We start from the raw sequence: 16,042 nt of genomic DNA on the forward strand, positions 1-16,042 counted from the left end.
ACAATGAAGAAGAACAAGTCTTTTGTGATGAAGACTCAAGCCCCGCACTTGTTGTCTCCAAAGTCTTGACTCTCCAACATCACCAAGATGAATACCAAAGATGCACCATATTCCACACCAAGGCCGGCATCAATGGACGATCCGTCAAGGTCATCATCGATGGAGGGAGTTGTCACAATCTCGCAAGTGAAGAACTTTGCTCCAAGCTCCATTTTCCCAAGATGAAGCATCCACATCCATACAAAGTGCAATGCCTTAGTGACTCCGGCACTATCCAAGTCGAGCACCGAGTACAAGTCTCCTTCAAAATCGGCGCCTACGAAGACACCATGGAATGCGACGTCATCCCAATGACCATTTGCCATCTTCTCCTTGGACGGCCATGGCAATTCGATAGAGGAGTCGTCCACAACGGCCGAACGAACCACTACATCTTCAAGATAAGGGCAAGGAGTACGTCCTCCATCCAATGTCGCCAAGTCAAGTGATCGCCGACAAGCATACCACCCATCGTGGAGATCATAGTGAGAGAGCGAGCCACCAAAAAGAGAGTGAGCGCCACAAGCCAAATTCGAGTGCCTCCACGATGAGCGAAAACAAGAACCTAGTTCTATTTGCCACCCAACGTGAGATGAGAGAAGTGTGTGAGAACCCATCTAATGTCCTACACTACGTCCTCATGTGCAAGGACAATGCACGACAAACTAACACTTCTCACACTCTTCCTCTAGTGTTGTCTTCTCTTTTGCAGGAATTTCAAGATGTTTTCCCCGATGAGCTACCTCCGGGACTACCTCCACCTCGAGGCATTGAGCACTGCATCGACCTCATCCCCGGAGCGCCACTTCCAAACAAAGCTCCCTACCACGTCAACCCCGAAGCAAAGAAATTCAAAGGCAAGTAAAGGATCTCATAGACCATGGACATGTGCGTGAAAGTTTGAGCCCTTGTGCCGTACCAGTCATTCTTGTGCCAAAACGTGACGGTACCTTTCGCATGTGCTCCGATTGTAGACCTATCAATGCTATCACCGTTCGCTATAGGTACCCCATTCCACGCCTAGATGATATGCTTGATGAGCTTAGCGATGCCACTATATTTTCTAAAATTGATCTTAAATGTGGTTACTATCAAATCCGCATACAAGAGGGTGATGAATGGAAAACCGCCTTCAAAACCAAGTTTGGTTTGTATGAGTGGTTAGTCATGCCTATGGGTCTCTCGGAAGCACCGGGCACTTTTATGCGCCTTATGAATCATGTCTTTCGCCCTTACATTGGTATATTTCTTGTGGTTTACTTCGATGACATTCTTTTGTTTAGCAAATCTATCCAAGAGCATCTCACCCATGTCCGCACCGTTTTGCAAACTCTTAGGAAAGAGCGTCTCTATGCTAATATGGAGAAATGCCTTTTTGGGGTTGATAAGCTCGTTTTCTTGGGTTTTGTGGTCTCTTCTAAGGGTGTTCATGTAGATGAGTCCAAGATCAATGCTATTAAGACTTGGCCGCAACCAACCAACTTGCATCAAGTTCGTAGTTTTCTTGGTCTTCCGGGTTTCTATCGTCGCTTTGTGAAGGATTTTAGCACCATTGCTTCGCCTTTGGATTCTTTGAGCAAGAAGAATGCGCCGTTTATTTTGGGACCATCCCAAGATACCGCATTCAATGAGCTTAAGAATTTGCTTACTCATGCTCCCGTGCTTGATTTACCCAACTTCGACAAGCCTTTTGAAATTCATTGCGATGCTAGTGGTAATGGCATAGGAGGTGTGTTAACGCAAGAGAAGCGCCCCATAGCTTACTTTTGTGAGAAACTTTCTGGAGCGCAACTCAATTATCCCATCTATCGCAAAGAGCTATATGCTTTAGTCCGCGTTTTGCATGAATGGGAACACTACCTTCGTCCCCATGAGTTTATCATTCATACCGATCATGAGACTCTCAAGTATCTTAAGGGACAAACTAAGTTGACCAAGAATCATGCTAAATGGAGTGAATTTATTGAGTCTTTTCCCTATGTCATCAAGTACATCAAGGGTAAAGAAAACATAGTAGCGGATGCTCTTTCCCGCATTTGCATGCTTGTGACGCAACTTGAGTTAGATGTCATTGGCTTCGAGCATATCAAAGACTTATATGAGCATGATACAACTTTTGCCATTCCTTATGCTAAGTGTTTGTCGAATACATCTTGGGAATGCTATTACATGAAAGATGGCTACCTTATGAGAGCTAACAAACTTTGCATTCCCGAGTCCTCGCTTCGTTTGTTTCTTTTGCAGGAATCTCATGGAGGAGGCTTAATGGGGCACTTCGGACGTGACAAGACGTTCTCCACGGTCTCGAAGAGCTACTTTTGGCCTAGGATGTTTCGGGATGTCAATCGTTTCACCAACCGGTGTTCTACATGTCGCAATGCTAAGTCCAAAGCTCAATCTCATGGTCTCTATATGCCTTTACCTATTCCATACCAACCTTGGGAAGACATTAGCATGGACTTTGTCCTTGGTTTGCCTAGAACTCGAAATGGGAAAATTCTATATTTGTCGTTGTGGACCGTTTCTCAAAAATGGCACGTTTTGTTCCTTGCCACAAGATAGACGATGCTTCACATGTTGCTAATATCTTTTGTAGGGAAATTTTACGTCTCCATGGTGTGCCAAAAACCATCGTCTCAGACCGCAATGTCAAGTTCCTTAGCTGCTTTTGGAAGACCCTATGCGCCAAGTTCGGAATCAAGATACTCTTCTCCATGGCTTACCATCCTCAAACCGACGGCCAAACGGAGGTGAAAAACCGCACACTCTCCGCTCTACTTCGAGTACTCATCAAGAAGAACATCAAGGAGTGGGAGGAGTGTCTACCCATCGCCGAGTTTGCCTACAACCGAGCAAGACACTCAACAACCGGTAAGTCCCCTTCCGAGGTCATCTACGGATTCAACCCTTTGTCACCATTGGATATTCTACCTCTACCACTCCAAGAGCGAATCAATTTGGACGCAAGTGCAAGAGCGACCCATATCAAGAAGGTGCATGAAGATACAAGAAACACCATCGAGCGCCAAGTACAACGCCTTGCGACCAATCTCAATGTCAACAAGCAACCTATGGTCTTCAAGATTGGTGATCTAGTGTGGCGACACCTTCGCAAGGAGCGCTTTCCACAAGAACGCATGTCTAAGCTTCGACCTCGAGCATATGGACCCTTCAAGGTGCTCGCACGATACAATGACAACGCTTACAAGATCGACCTCCCGCGCCACAAATACAACATGAGCGACATCTTCAACATCAAAGATCTCTCTCCCTTCCATGGTGACGAAGAACTCGATCCGAGGACGGATCTTCCCCAAGGGAGGGGAGATGATGCGGAGCATCCCACGACCATCCCCATGGACGCCACCTCAACTATCGAAGCTCCATGTGGACCAATGACAAGGGCTAGGGCACGTGCTATCCAATCTGAGGTGACATCACTCCTACTTGAGTTTTCTCCCTCTTCAAGTGAGACATGGCTACTGCCTAAGTCCGAGATACTATGTGTCATCAGGTACAACGCTCAAGACTCGGAGCCGAGGACTGTAGAAGAAGAGACAGGTGTCAACACTCTGGACAGCCCGGAATTTCCGGCCAGAGCTCGGAACTTCCGGCCGACCCGGAGCTTCCGGCCGCCGATGACTTTGACCAGCCCAGGCGTGCCAACTCTCGGGTTAGCCCGGACCCCGTCCCGGACCTTTCGGCGCCCGGAACCTCCGGATGGCCCGGACCTTCCGGCCCCCGGATGCCAGCACATCTCCTCCGCGCCAACTCTCTGGTTAGGCCGGACCCTCCCCAGAACCTCCGGCGCCCGAAACTTCCGGCCTAGCCCAGAACTTCCGGCCCTGCCTGCACGCAGCCACATGGACCGAGGCCCGTGTACCCTTTCGTCACCTAGACTATATATACTCTATCCCATACAACTTTCTAGGGTTAGCGTTGGTTTAGCTCATACTTAGAGATAGAGCTTCGCTCATCCATCTGGATCTACTCCACGAGAGAGACCGCAACCCCTCTTCGGAGAAGATCCACTTGGATTCAAGACCTCCTCGCGGAGAAGATCCCCCGGTGGATTCAAGACCTCCTCACGGAGAAGAACCGGCTACCCTTTTGTATCATCCTTAGTTGTCCGTGGATTCGTGTATCGTTCTATGTATTCAAGGATCTAGCGCATGTGTAACTTGTTCTTGTTGGTTGAGTGATTCTCTTGTGTTTCCCCTTGTGTTTCCCTCGTTCCCCCTCGTGTTCCTCGTGTTCTTCGCGGGATCCGCTCCTTTCGTGAAAGATCGGGCGATTAGGGTTCTACCCTACATCATCGACCACATGTCATATTTGCAATCTCTTCATAGTGACTATGCATATGCCATTCAAATTAACCCAATTTGCACTTATGGCATAGATGACAAGCCCATGGTTATTGGCATTTGTTTCTCTTGTGATGATATTGATATGCTCCCTTTGCATCATTTATCTCATATGCCATACGACGACCACCTAGCTTCGGATATGCATTGTTTTGGATGTTCTCCATTTTCTCCATATGATGTTTCCAACATTGCTCATGAGGAGATCCCCATAGTTTCCTCATACATTTTAGGAGACTTTGATTCATCACATCCATTGCATGATCCCAATACTTGTGTGCACCATATGCTCCCCATGAATCATAATTATATTGTTGTGCCATATACTACTATGCTCAATTTGTGTCCCCATCGTGTTATACACAATAACTATTCTTTCATGATGGATGACATGTTCTTATACCATGCATCAAATTTATTTGAGCGATGCTTATCTTGTGCTAACTTCCACGTGCAAATACACATCATGATGGATGATGTGTACAATTACCACGCGCACAATTTCTCTGGTTTGTGTCTCTTTCATGTAGGTACTCATGAATACTTGTCAACCTCGCAATCCCATGAGTTGACAAAACAAGCTCTAGAGAGCAAAGATGACTTGGGATCCCATGGATTGTCTTTCCCACCGCCCTCTTCGTGCAAAGACTTCGCACATTTCTTCTACATGACCCTCACTTGTCTATGGGTTATTGTCCACTAGATATTCTATGCCCATCTTGCCATGTTCACTTCGCATGTTATGCTCATTACAATGCTTTTGCCATGCATTCGTGACCCATGCTTTGCATTACACATGATGATTGATTCTCACACTTGTATGTGTATTTGCAAGCTTGGTGGAGATATTGCTTATTATTGCCATGTTTGCTTTGTGCCCCATGCATATGATGATACTTTCATTTTGCTTTGTGTTCGTGCTTGCGATATGTCATGTGCATTGTCTATGTCTATTATTTGCTCACATGACATGATTTCCATGATTTCCTCTAGTATGTTGCATCTTCGCACTACTAGCTTGCATGACTCGATTACTATGCTTGACTTGATTGCCTCACACATGATGAACAATTGCTCTTTCTATTGTGTTGACTGCCACACGATATTCACTACACCCAATGCACATTATGCTTGGATTGTCTTGCACTTGACACATGTGTTTAGACACTTCATTTTCTTTGGTGTTGTGAATGATTCCTATGCCTACCATAGACCTTTCATTGAGCAATATGTGAATGCTTGCTATGAAGTTGAGGTAGATGCTTCTTCACTTGTCCAACATATTTGCATCAATACCTCACATTTACATGCTTGTGCCCATGATATCCTTGATTATGCTCAAATTATGTGCTTACATGCCATGTCACAATCCTTTGTCAAACCATATGCTTTGCATGATGATGACACTTGTTTGGCGACTAACCTCTTGAATGCTTGGTTTTGCACTAACGCTAACCACATTTGTTTTTCCAAGTGTCTATTGTCTTTGCTCATTTTGAAGGAGTCACTAGACGGTGCGACATTGGAGAGTGCCCATTTCGAGCTTCAAGATGATGAGAACTTGGTGATCGACCACTCCTACACGGCGACGCCATCTCTTTCCCATGGTGATTTGGATTTCGATCCGAGGTCGGATCTTTCCCAAGGGAGGGGAGATGATGCGGAGCATCCCACGGACATCACCATGACAAGAGTCTGTTTGGCATCTGACACGTTCGACATCCACTTCACATACACAAAGGTGAATCATCTCCTTTACGCGTGTTTACTTGACCCCTTCGAGGATGGTATACTACTTGACACTCCACTCGTGTGCATGCATAGGTATTGTCGGAACGCTACAAACGATGAGGAGGAGTGCGAGCACAAGTGTACGACTACACCGTCCGCGATGGAAGCGTGGAAACGAAGACGCAAAAAGAAGAGCTGCCGAAGAAGCTCCAGCGAGCGGACGTCCGGACGATACCGGACGACCGGCCCCTCCCAGCGAGCGGACGTCCGGCCCCCACCGGACAACCGGCACATCTACACCCGAACCCATTCAGCGGAAGACTGATGACATCGGACGACCGGCGACCGGACGACCGCCAGCTACCGGACGTCCGGTGCCACCTCAATCGAGCCAAAGTGAGCGGAAGTCCGGCGACTACTGGATGTCCAGAAGCCCATGAGCCACCAGACGACCGGTCCCCAGCGGACGTCCGGTACCTGTCTGCGTACAGAGATCGGTCCCGAGGCCCATGTATCCCTCTCTCCCTTACCCCTTCATGGACCTAGACTATATATACTCCACCACCTCCTCCTAGTTAGGGTTAGCTTTGTGATAGCTCATTCGAGAGATAGAGCTACGCTCATCCATATCGGATCTCCTCCTTGCTAGAGACCGTGGACTCTTCGGAGAAGATCCCTTTGGATTCAAGCCCCCTTTCTAAGGGAAGATCCCCCCGTAGATTCAAGACCCCCTCACGGAGAAAACCGGCTACCTATGTACCGTCCCTAGTTGATCATGGATCGTGTATCTTCTCTTATGTATTCGAGGATCTAGCGCATGTGTGATCATTCTTGTTGGTTTGAGTGTTCTCTTGTGTTCCCCTCGTGATTTCCCCTTGTTTCCCTCCTCGTGTTCTTCGTGTTCTTCGCGGGATTCCGTTCCTTTTGTGAAAGATCGGGCGATAGGGTTTCTGCCCTACATCATCTCATGCATAGAAAGTGGAAGTTCGGAGAGGAGTGAGTTCACCTTATCTTCGATAGCTTTGGCTTGGGCTCGTGTCATTGGTCCGAGTGGTGCCGTTGGAGGAGTGGGTGCGTCCATGGGGATGATCTTGGGATGCTCCGCATCATCTCCCCTCCCTTGGGGAAGATCCGTCCTCGGATCGAAATCCTCATCACCATGGTAGGGCGAGAGATCTTTGAAGTTGAAGATGTCGCTCATGGAGTACTTGTCACGAGGAATGTCGATCTTGTAAGCGTTATTGTTGTAGCGTGCAAGCACCTTGAATGGTCCATCCGCGCGTGGTCGAAGTTTGGACTTGCGTTCTTGGGGAAAACGGTCCTTGCGAAGGTGTAGCCACACGTGGTCACCAATGTTGAAGATCATAGGGTGCTTGTTGACATTGAGCTTGGTCGCAAGGCGTTGTACTTGGCGCTTGATGGTGTTTCTTGTATCTTCATGCACCTTCTTGATATGGGGCGCTCTTGCACTTGCGTCCAAATTGATTCGCTCTTGGAGTGGTAGTGGTAGAATATCCAATGGTGACAAAGGGTTGAATCCGTAGACGACCTCGAAAGGGGACTTGCCGGTTGTTGAGTGTCTTGCTCGGTTGTAGGCGAACTCGGCGATGGGTAGACACTCCTCCCACTCCTTGATGTTCTTCTTGATGAGTACTCGAAGTAGAGCGGAGAGTGTGCGGGTTGTCACCTCCGTTTGGCCGTCGGTTTGAGGATGGTAAGCCGTGGAGAAGAGTATCTTGATTCCGAACTTGGCGCATAGGGTCTTCCAAAAGCAGCTAAGGAACTTGACATCGCGGTCTGAGACGATTGTTTTTGGCACACCATGGAGACGCAAAATTTCCCTACAAAAGATATTAGCAACATGTGAAGAATCGTCTATCTTGTGGCAAGGAACAAAACGTGCCATTTTTGAGAAACGGTCCACAACGACAAATATAGAATCTTTCCCATTTCGAGTTCTAGGCAAACCAAGGACAAAGTCCATGCTAATGTCTTCCCAAGGTTGGTATGGAATAGGTAAAGGCATATAGAGACCATGAGATTGAGCTTTGGACTTAGCATTGCGACAGGTAGAACACCGGTTGGTGAAACGATTGACATCCCGAAACATCCTAGGCCAAAAGTAGCTCTTCGAGAGCGTGGAGAACGTCTTGTCACGTTCGAAGTGCCCCATTAAGCCTCCTCCATGAGATTCCTGCAAAAGAAACAAACGAAGCGAGGACTCGGGAATGCAAGGTTTGTTAGCTCTCATAAGGTAACCATCTTTCATGTAATAGCATTCCCAAGATGTATTCGACAAACACTTAGCATAAGGAATGGCAAAAGTTGTATCATGCTCATATAAGTCTTTGATATGCTCGAAGCCAATGACATCTAACTTAAGTTGCGTGACAAGCATGAAAATGCGGGAAAGAGCATCCGCTACTATGTTTTCTTTACCCTTGATGTACTTGATGACATAGGGAAAAGACTCAATAAATTCACTCCATTTACCATGATTCTTGGTCAACTTAGTTTGTCCCTTAAGATACTTGAGAGTCTCTTGGTCGGTATGAATGATAAACTCATGGGGATGAAGGTAGTGTTCCCATTCATGCAAAACGCGGACTAAAGCATATAGCTCTTTGCGATAGATGGGATAATTGAGTTGCGCTCCAGAAAGTTTCGCTCCAGAAAGCCCTTGTCATTGGTCCACATGGAGCTTCGATAGTTGAGGTGGCGTCCATGGGGATGGTCGTGGGATGCTCCGCATCATCTCCCCTCCCTTGGGGAAGATCCGTCCTCGGATCGAGTTCTTCGTCACCATGCAAGGGAGAGAGATCTTTGATGTTGAAGATGTCGCTCATGTTGTATTTGTGGCGCGGGAGGTCGATCTTGTAAGCGTTGTCATTGTATCGTGCGAGCACCTTGAAGGGTCCATCTGCTCGAGGTCGAAGCTTAGACTTGCGTTCTTGTGGAAAGCGCTCCTTGCGAAGGTGTCGTCACACTAGATCACCAATCTTGAAGACCATAGGTTGCTTGTTGACATTGAGATTGGTCGCAAGGCGTTGTACTTGGCGCTCGATGATGTTTCTTGTATCTTGCACTTGCGTCCTTCTTGATATCATGCACCTTCTTGATATGGGTCGCTCTTGCACTTGCGTCCAAATTGATTCGCTCTTGGAGTGGTAGAGGTATAATATCCAATGGTGACAAAGGGTTGAATCCGTAGATGACCTCGGAAGGGGACTTGCCGGTTGTTGAGTGTCTTACTCGGCTGTAGGCGAACTCGGCGATGGGTAGACACTCCTCCCACTCCTTGATGTTCTTCTTGATGAGTACTCGAAGTAGAGCGGAGAGTGTGCGGTTTGTCACCTCCGTTTGGCCGTTGGTTTAAGGATGGTACGCCGTGGAGAAGAGTAGCTTGATTCCGAGCTTGGCGCATAGGGTCTTCCAAAAGTAGCTAAGGAACTTGACGTCGCGGTCCGAGACGATGGAGTTTGGCACACCATGGAGACGCAAAATTTCCCTACAAAAGAGATTGGCAACATGTGAAGCATCGTCTATCTTGTGGCAAGGAATAAAATGTGCCATTTTTGAGAAACGGTCCACAACAAGAAATATGGAATCTTTCCCATTCGAGTTCTAGGCAAACCAAGTACAAAGTCCATGCCAATGTCTTCCCATGGTTGGTATGGAATTCGTAAAGGCATATAGAGACCATGAGATTGAGCTTTGGACTTAGCTTTGCGACATGTAGAACACCGGTTGGTGAAGCGATTGACGTCCCGAAACATCTTTGGCCGAAAGTAGCTCTTCGAGAGCGTGGCGAACGTCTTGTCGCGTCCGAAGTGTCCCATTATGCCTCCTCCATGCGATTCCTGCAAAAGCAATGATAGAGGCAAAGGTGTCTCGATGTTTCGATGAGATGGTGGCTATCGTTTCTGTGGAGTCCACCTTGACGATCCGACTACGAACGTGCGAGACGTCGCGCCTTAGCAACCGCTAAACCAACTTCCGTGGGGTTATTAACCACGTCGGAGCACGATCAACCTGACCACGAGGGCATGTTTCCTGCGAGCAAACGAAGAACAAGCAAGAAACTGAGATTGCAATCTGGATATTGCGAATATAAGATGAAAGCTTTATTGATCAAGGTGGGGTTCTGTGACGTCTTGGTCTGGTCGTTGGACACAAACGAAGTACGCGAAGTTGCATCTATGGCGAACTTTTAATCTAAACAAAACCCAAAGTCTAAACGATGACCTAAGGGCTGTATATATGGAGGAGAGAGGGGGAATTTCGTGGCCCTTGGTGGAGGGGTCCGAAACCAACCCTAACTCTTGTTTCCCCACACATACAGACTCCAAAAACAGCCTATACTTAAGTACTCTGAAAATACATGGGCCTGGCCCAATAATAAGGTGCTTCAGCACCTAGAATACTGGATGAAATTTATGAAGTGGCATCTTGTATATTTCGTCCCATGCTTCATGCACTAACTATGGTGGCTTCAGAGTCCTGGAATCATCACTTGTAACTCCGTTCTTGTTCCCCTTGCGCATGCCATCATCTCCATGCTTGAACTTGCTCCAAGGTTCATCTTTCTTGTCCAAGATAGGCCCTTCATTTGTAAGCAAAACAAATGTATCCAATTTAGGCAGCATCATATTCTCATGAACATTAGAATTGTTACCAAGAAACGAAAGTACCTGATAATTCAATTGGCGTGCGCGAGCTCTAGTAATTGGTCCAGTATGTATAGCAGTAGGGGCTGTGGGTGTAACAATGGTATTGATGTCCTCATCATCCTCCCCTTCTTGAAATGAAGTCGTCCTCGACGAAAGTTCATCGTCCTCACCCAAATAAGGCTTCAAATCTGCAATGTTAAAAGTGGGACTAACCCCAAAATCTGCAGGCAGCTCAAGTTTATATGCATTATCATTTATTTTCTCTAACACCTTAAAAGGACCATCAGCACGTGGCCTTAGCTTTGATTTGCGCAAATTAGGAAATCTATCCTTACGCAAATGTAACCAAACAAGATCTCCAGGTGCAAACACAACATGTTTTCTACCCTTATCTCCAGCAATTTTATATTTAGCATTCATACGCTCAATGTTTTCCTTAGTTAACTCATGCATTTTTAAAATCAAATCAGCACATTCTTTAGCTTCAAAATTAACCTTCTCCAAGAACACCCGTAGGGGCACCATCAGGCCCACACCAGTCAAACCTCCACCGCCATTCGCATGCAGCTGCCGACCAAACCAGCTGGGCAGGCACCTGCGTGGCGGCATGCAGATCTTCGTGGAGACCCACCACTACGCCACCTCAGCTTCCTGCTTGCCTATATGGCACCACGGGCGCCGCTGGCCAGGGCGCGTGTCGACGCGAGAGGGAGCGGCGACGGACGAGACAGGGCTCTCCCCCGTCCCCGATAAAGCATGGACACCTGGGCAAGACGCATTAAATGCGCCTTGTCATGTAATGCGAGGGATAACCTCACATCACTGTTCCCTTTCCACCTCCTGTGTGCCACTGTGGCAACCCCTTTCCTATAAAAGGAGGCCCGAGGCGACCAGGAGCGGGATTCGGCTTTTTGGAGCTCCTCACGCCCCATAGCTAGCTCAAGAACATAGATATACAATCCACCAAAGCAGGAGAAGGGTTTTACGCATCCCCACGGCCCGAACCTGGATAAACGAACCATGTGCTATCTGTTTGATCCGCTCTTCTCACGACCCTGCGCCCCGCAACCATAGTAGGGATTCTTGTGATCCCATAGGTGTTGTTCCCACCGACATCTTTGACGCGCCAGGTAGGGGTGCAGTTGTGAGAATCAGCTTTAGCAGTTAGTTCGACGCTTCTTCATTGTCATTGCGCCCAAGAAGAAGACGACGGTGGTGGTTGGCCCGTCGGAAGCTGGACATCCCGTCCCGACGCAGGCGAGCAGCGGACTGGTCGCAGAAAGGACCCGGGGCGCCGTTCGCGAACACCAACACCGTCCCAGCAGCCGGAGTTTGGGAGGCGGCGATGTTCGTGTGCCTGGTAACGGGCCGCACGCCGCCAAATCCAAAGACGGAGCCAGGCCCTCCGCGGTGGCGTGGGGCCTTCCAAGATCGCTACCGCCCCGCCCGAAGGCGATGCGAGGGCCTCCAAGACTCCCATGCCGGCGCCGACGGCGCGCTCCTCTCAAGCGGTGCGCGACGAACGGCGCAATCACGCCGAAGTCCCCAGGCGTCGCCGCGGGAAGAGCCCCGAGCGCCACTCCCGGGAGGTAGAAGACCTACCTGCTCGCCGAGGCGCTGGTGAAGATGGCATGCGACCGCGGGGTCGTGATAGAGCTCCTTCTGACATGGTCAGAAGTCGAAGCGCGTCGTGATCCGTGCAGGTTTCGCTGCCACCAACGCCAGCAGAAGCCCTAGCGCGCGCAGTTGCTCCTCGATTTTCCTCCCACTACGGGGAAACTCGACGAATGGAGAGCCACTATCCGAAGCCTTGTTGCGGTGGCCAACAAAGACGAACCGAATACGGTGGAGCCCCCGGGTCAACGCTCTGACGGAGTCCCATGCACCAGTTGCAGGAAAGCCGACGGCGCCACGACCACGATGCACTCAACTCCTCCTCGCCCGGTACCGCGGACGCCAGCCCGTCACGATGTTGCAGGCGACGAAATCTCCATAGCGTCGTCCGACCCGCGGACCCACTGTGACCAGCGTCAAGTCCTTCGGGAACGAGAACATGAAGACGCTCGAACCACTATCGAGCGCAGGCGCGGAGCACGCCACCAGTCAAACAGGTGAGCAGGGCCTGCTGCAAACCACCCGGCACCGGAGAGACCTGGAGGCCTACCTTACGAGGTAGGCTATCCGGCTTTTACCCGTGAGCTGCGGCAGTTCCAGTGGCCCACTCACCGTACCTTCAAACCTGACGTGGGCGAAAAGTACAGCGGCAAGACCCACCCGTCCGAGTTCCTCAGCATCTACACCATTGCGATGCAAGCTGCCGGAGCCCGTGACGATAAGGTGCTTGCGAATTACCTTCCGTTGGCTCTTAAACCCAACGCCATGTCATGGTTGATGCACTTGCCGGTACACTCTATTTCCTCCTGGTTGGATTTGTGCCATGAGTTTGTGGGCGCCTTTACTGGAGGCCACCAAGCCCATGGCCAAGCGAGCGACCTGCACATCATTCCCTAGAAGGGAGGCGAGAGTCTCCACAAGTATATACAGAGGTTCAGCCGGATATAGTACAATATCCCTGATATTCACCCTGCCGCCGTCATCAGCGCGTTCCATCAGAACGTGCGTAACCGCAAGATGCGTGAAGAGCTGGCAATGAACAAGGTGAAAGATGTAGAAGAACTCTATGTTCTTGCTGACAGATGTGCCTGGGCTGAAGAGGGAAGGAAGTACCCCGGCGAAGACGCCGGCATGGAAACTAACTCCTTAGATGAAGATACTGCCGCCCCGGCGAAGAAGGGCCGGCGCCGCAACAAGAAGCGCAAAGGTAAAGCTGTGCTTGCCGTCGAGGGATCTGATGACACCGGCTCCACCAAGTAAACCAAGGAAGATGACCCCGGCAAGGAAATTGCCGGATGTGTCGCCTGCCGGGCCTTGGCGGTTGCCGAGAAACCAGGAAACTCCAACAAGCGATACTGCAAGATCCATCGCACCAAAGGCCATGCTCTCCAAGACTGCCGAAAGGTTGAGCTCCTCGCTGAGAAGGTAGGGCTGAATATGAGAGGCGGGACAAGGAGAAGGGCCAAGACGGTGCTAAGGGGTCCGGCAAGAAGGTTGACGGCCAGGCGGGCCGTCACGGCAAGGATAAACAACAGGAGAGGCCCGCCCGGGGCCGTGACAAAAAGCCAGAAGACGACGATCACGAAGAGGATGAAGAATCCGGCGACCAAGAGTTTCAGAAAGCTATGGAGGCCATGTGCAGTGGGCGCGAGAGACTACAGCGACAGAGCCGTCGTTTGATGCCCAAAGGCCGCTGAAGTGGTCCAGCACACCTATCCATTTTGACACTGAGGATCACCCTGATCGCACTACTGCGGTCGGGTGCTTGCCATTGTTGGTTTCACCAACAATACGCAACCTCAAGGTGACAAAGATGCTAGTCGATGGCGGGGCCGGTCTGAACTTGATCTCGCCTGCCGTGATCGAGAAACTGCAGATTCCTGATGGAGACCTCGAAGAGACGGGCACGTTTCAGGGGGTCAACCCGGGAAGAAGCCAACCTAAGGGAAACTTCACGCCGCCCGTGACTTTTGGAAGTGATCTGAACTACAGGACAGAGAGGATCGTGTTTGATGTTGCCAAGATCCCCTTGCCCTACAACGGGATCCTTGGCCGCCCAGCGCTGGCCAAGTTCATGGCGGCGTCACACTACGCCTACAACACCTTGAAGATGCCAGGACCTGTGATGATCATCACCATCCCCTCCGATAAGAAAGATGCACTGATTTGCGCTGACCAACTATACTAGCAAGCAGTTGCAGTAGCTGCCACCACTAGGGCACTTGCTCCTGCCGCTGGGACACCGGGAGGGAAGAAGAAGAAGACCGGTGAGACCTTGGACACCCACTCAGGCAAGCGCACCTCTTCGGAGTGTAGCGCTCCCATCGAGGACGTGCCAGAGAGCTCCACCGGCGGAAACAAGAAGCCCAGGGCCATAACACTGGGAACCAAGAAGGTTTCTGTCAATGAGGACGGCACGGGAGGGGCTTTCACCATTAGATCCACCCTTGACGACAAATAGGAAGACGCGCTCATCACCTTCCTGCGGGCGAATGTCGATGTGTTTGCATGGCAAGCTTCCGACATCCCCGGCGTTCCTACGGAGGTGATTGAGCACCACCTTGCTGTCTGTCCTCATGCGCGGCCCGTCAAGCAGAAGGTCAGAAAGCAAGCTTTGGAACGACAAGAGTTTATCACAGAGGAGATCCGGAAACTGGAAGCAGCGGGTTTGGTAAGAGGAGTGCTCCATCCAACATGGTTGGCCAATCCAGTCGTAGTGCGCAAGGCTAATGGGAAGTGGAGGCTGTGTATTGATTACACAGATATCAATAAGCCTTGTCCTAAGGACCCCTTCCCGTTGCCGCGCATCGACCAGATTGTTGACTCCACAGCTGGGTGTGATTTGTTGTCATTCCTCGATGCCTACTCTGGCTACCACCAGATCTTCATGACAAGAGAAGACGAAGAGAAAACAGCATTCATCACCCCATGTGGTACGTATTGTTTCATGCGGATGCCTTTCGGGTTGAAGAGTGCTGGTTCGACATTTGCAAGGGTGGTCCAGATTGGTTTTGAACCCCAGCTCCATAGAAATATGGAAGCTTATATGGATGACATAGTGGTCAAAACCAAGGACAGGGCAACCCTCATACCGGATTTGTAAGAAACATTTGCAAACCTGCGCAAGATCAATCTCAAGCCGAACCCTGAGAAGTGCGTCTTTGGCATCCTGTCCGGCAAGCTTCTCGGGTTCTTTGTGTCACAGCGTGGGATAGAGGCTAATCCGGACAAGATCAAAGCTATAGAACAGATTGAAGCACCCAAGCGAATCAAGGATATGCGTCGGCTTGCTGGTTGCATCGCCGCCATGGGCAGATTCATTTCCAAGTCTGCTGAGCGTGCCCTTCCCTTTTTCAAGATCCTGAGAAAGGCGGGCCTGATGGAGTGGACGCCAGAAGTCGAAGCAGCATTGCAAGATTTGAAGAAGTACCTCTCCTCCGCGCCAATACTAGTTGCGCCTAGGCCACAGGAGCCGTTGCTGCTATACCTGGCGGCAACGAACCAGGTGGTCAGCGCCGCACTAGTGGCATAGAGAGAGGTTGACGACGAGGTAATGGCAGCGACAGAGCCCGACACCACCAATGCAGAGACGACACAGCCAGTTGAAGTGCCGCCGAAGAAGAA

This window comes from Triticum urartu, chromosome 1 (genome assembly GCF_003073215.2).
Source record: "Triticum urartu cultivar G1812 chromosome 1, Tu2.1, whole genome shotgun sequence".
Classification (NCBI taxonomy): Eukaryota; Viridiplantae; Streptophyta; class Magnoliopsida; order Poales; family Poaceae; genus Triticum; species Triticum urartu.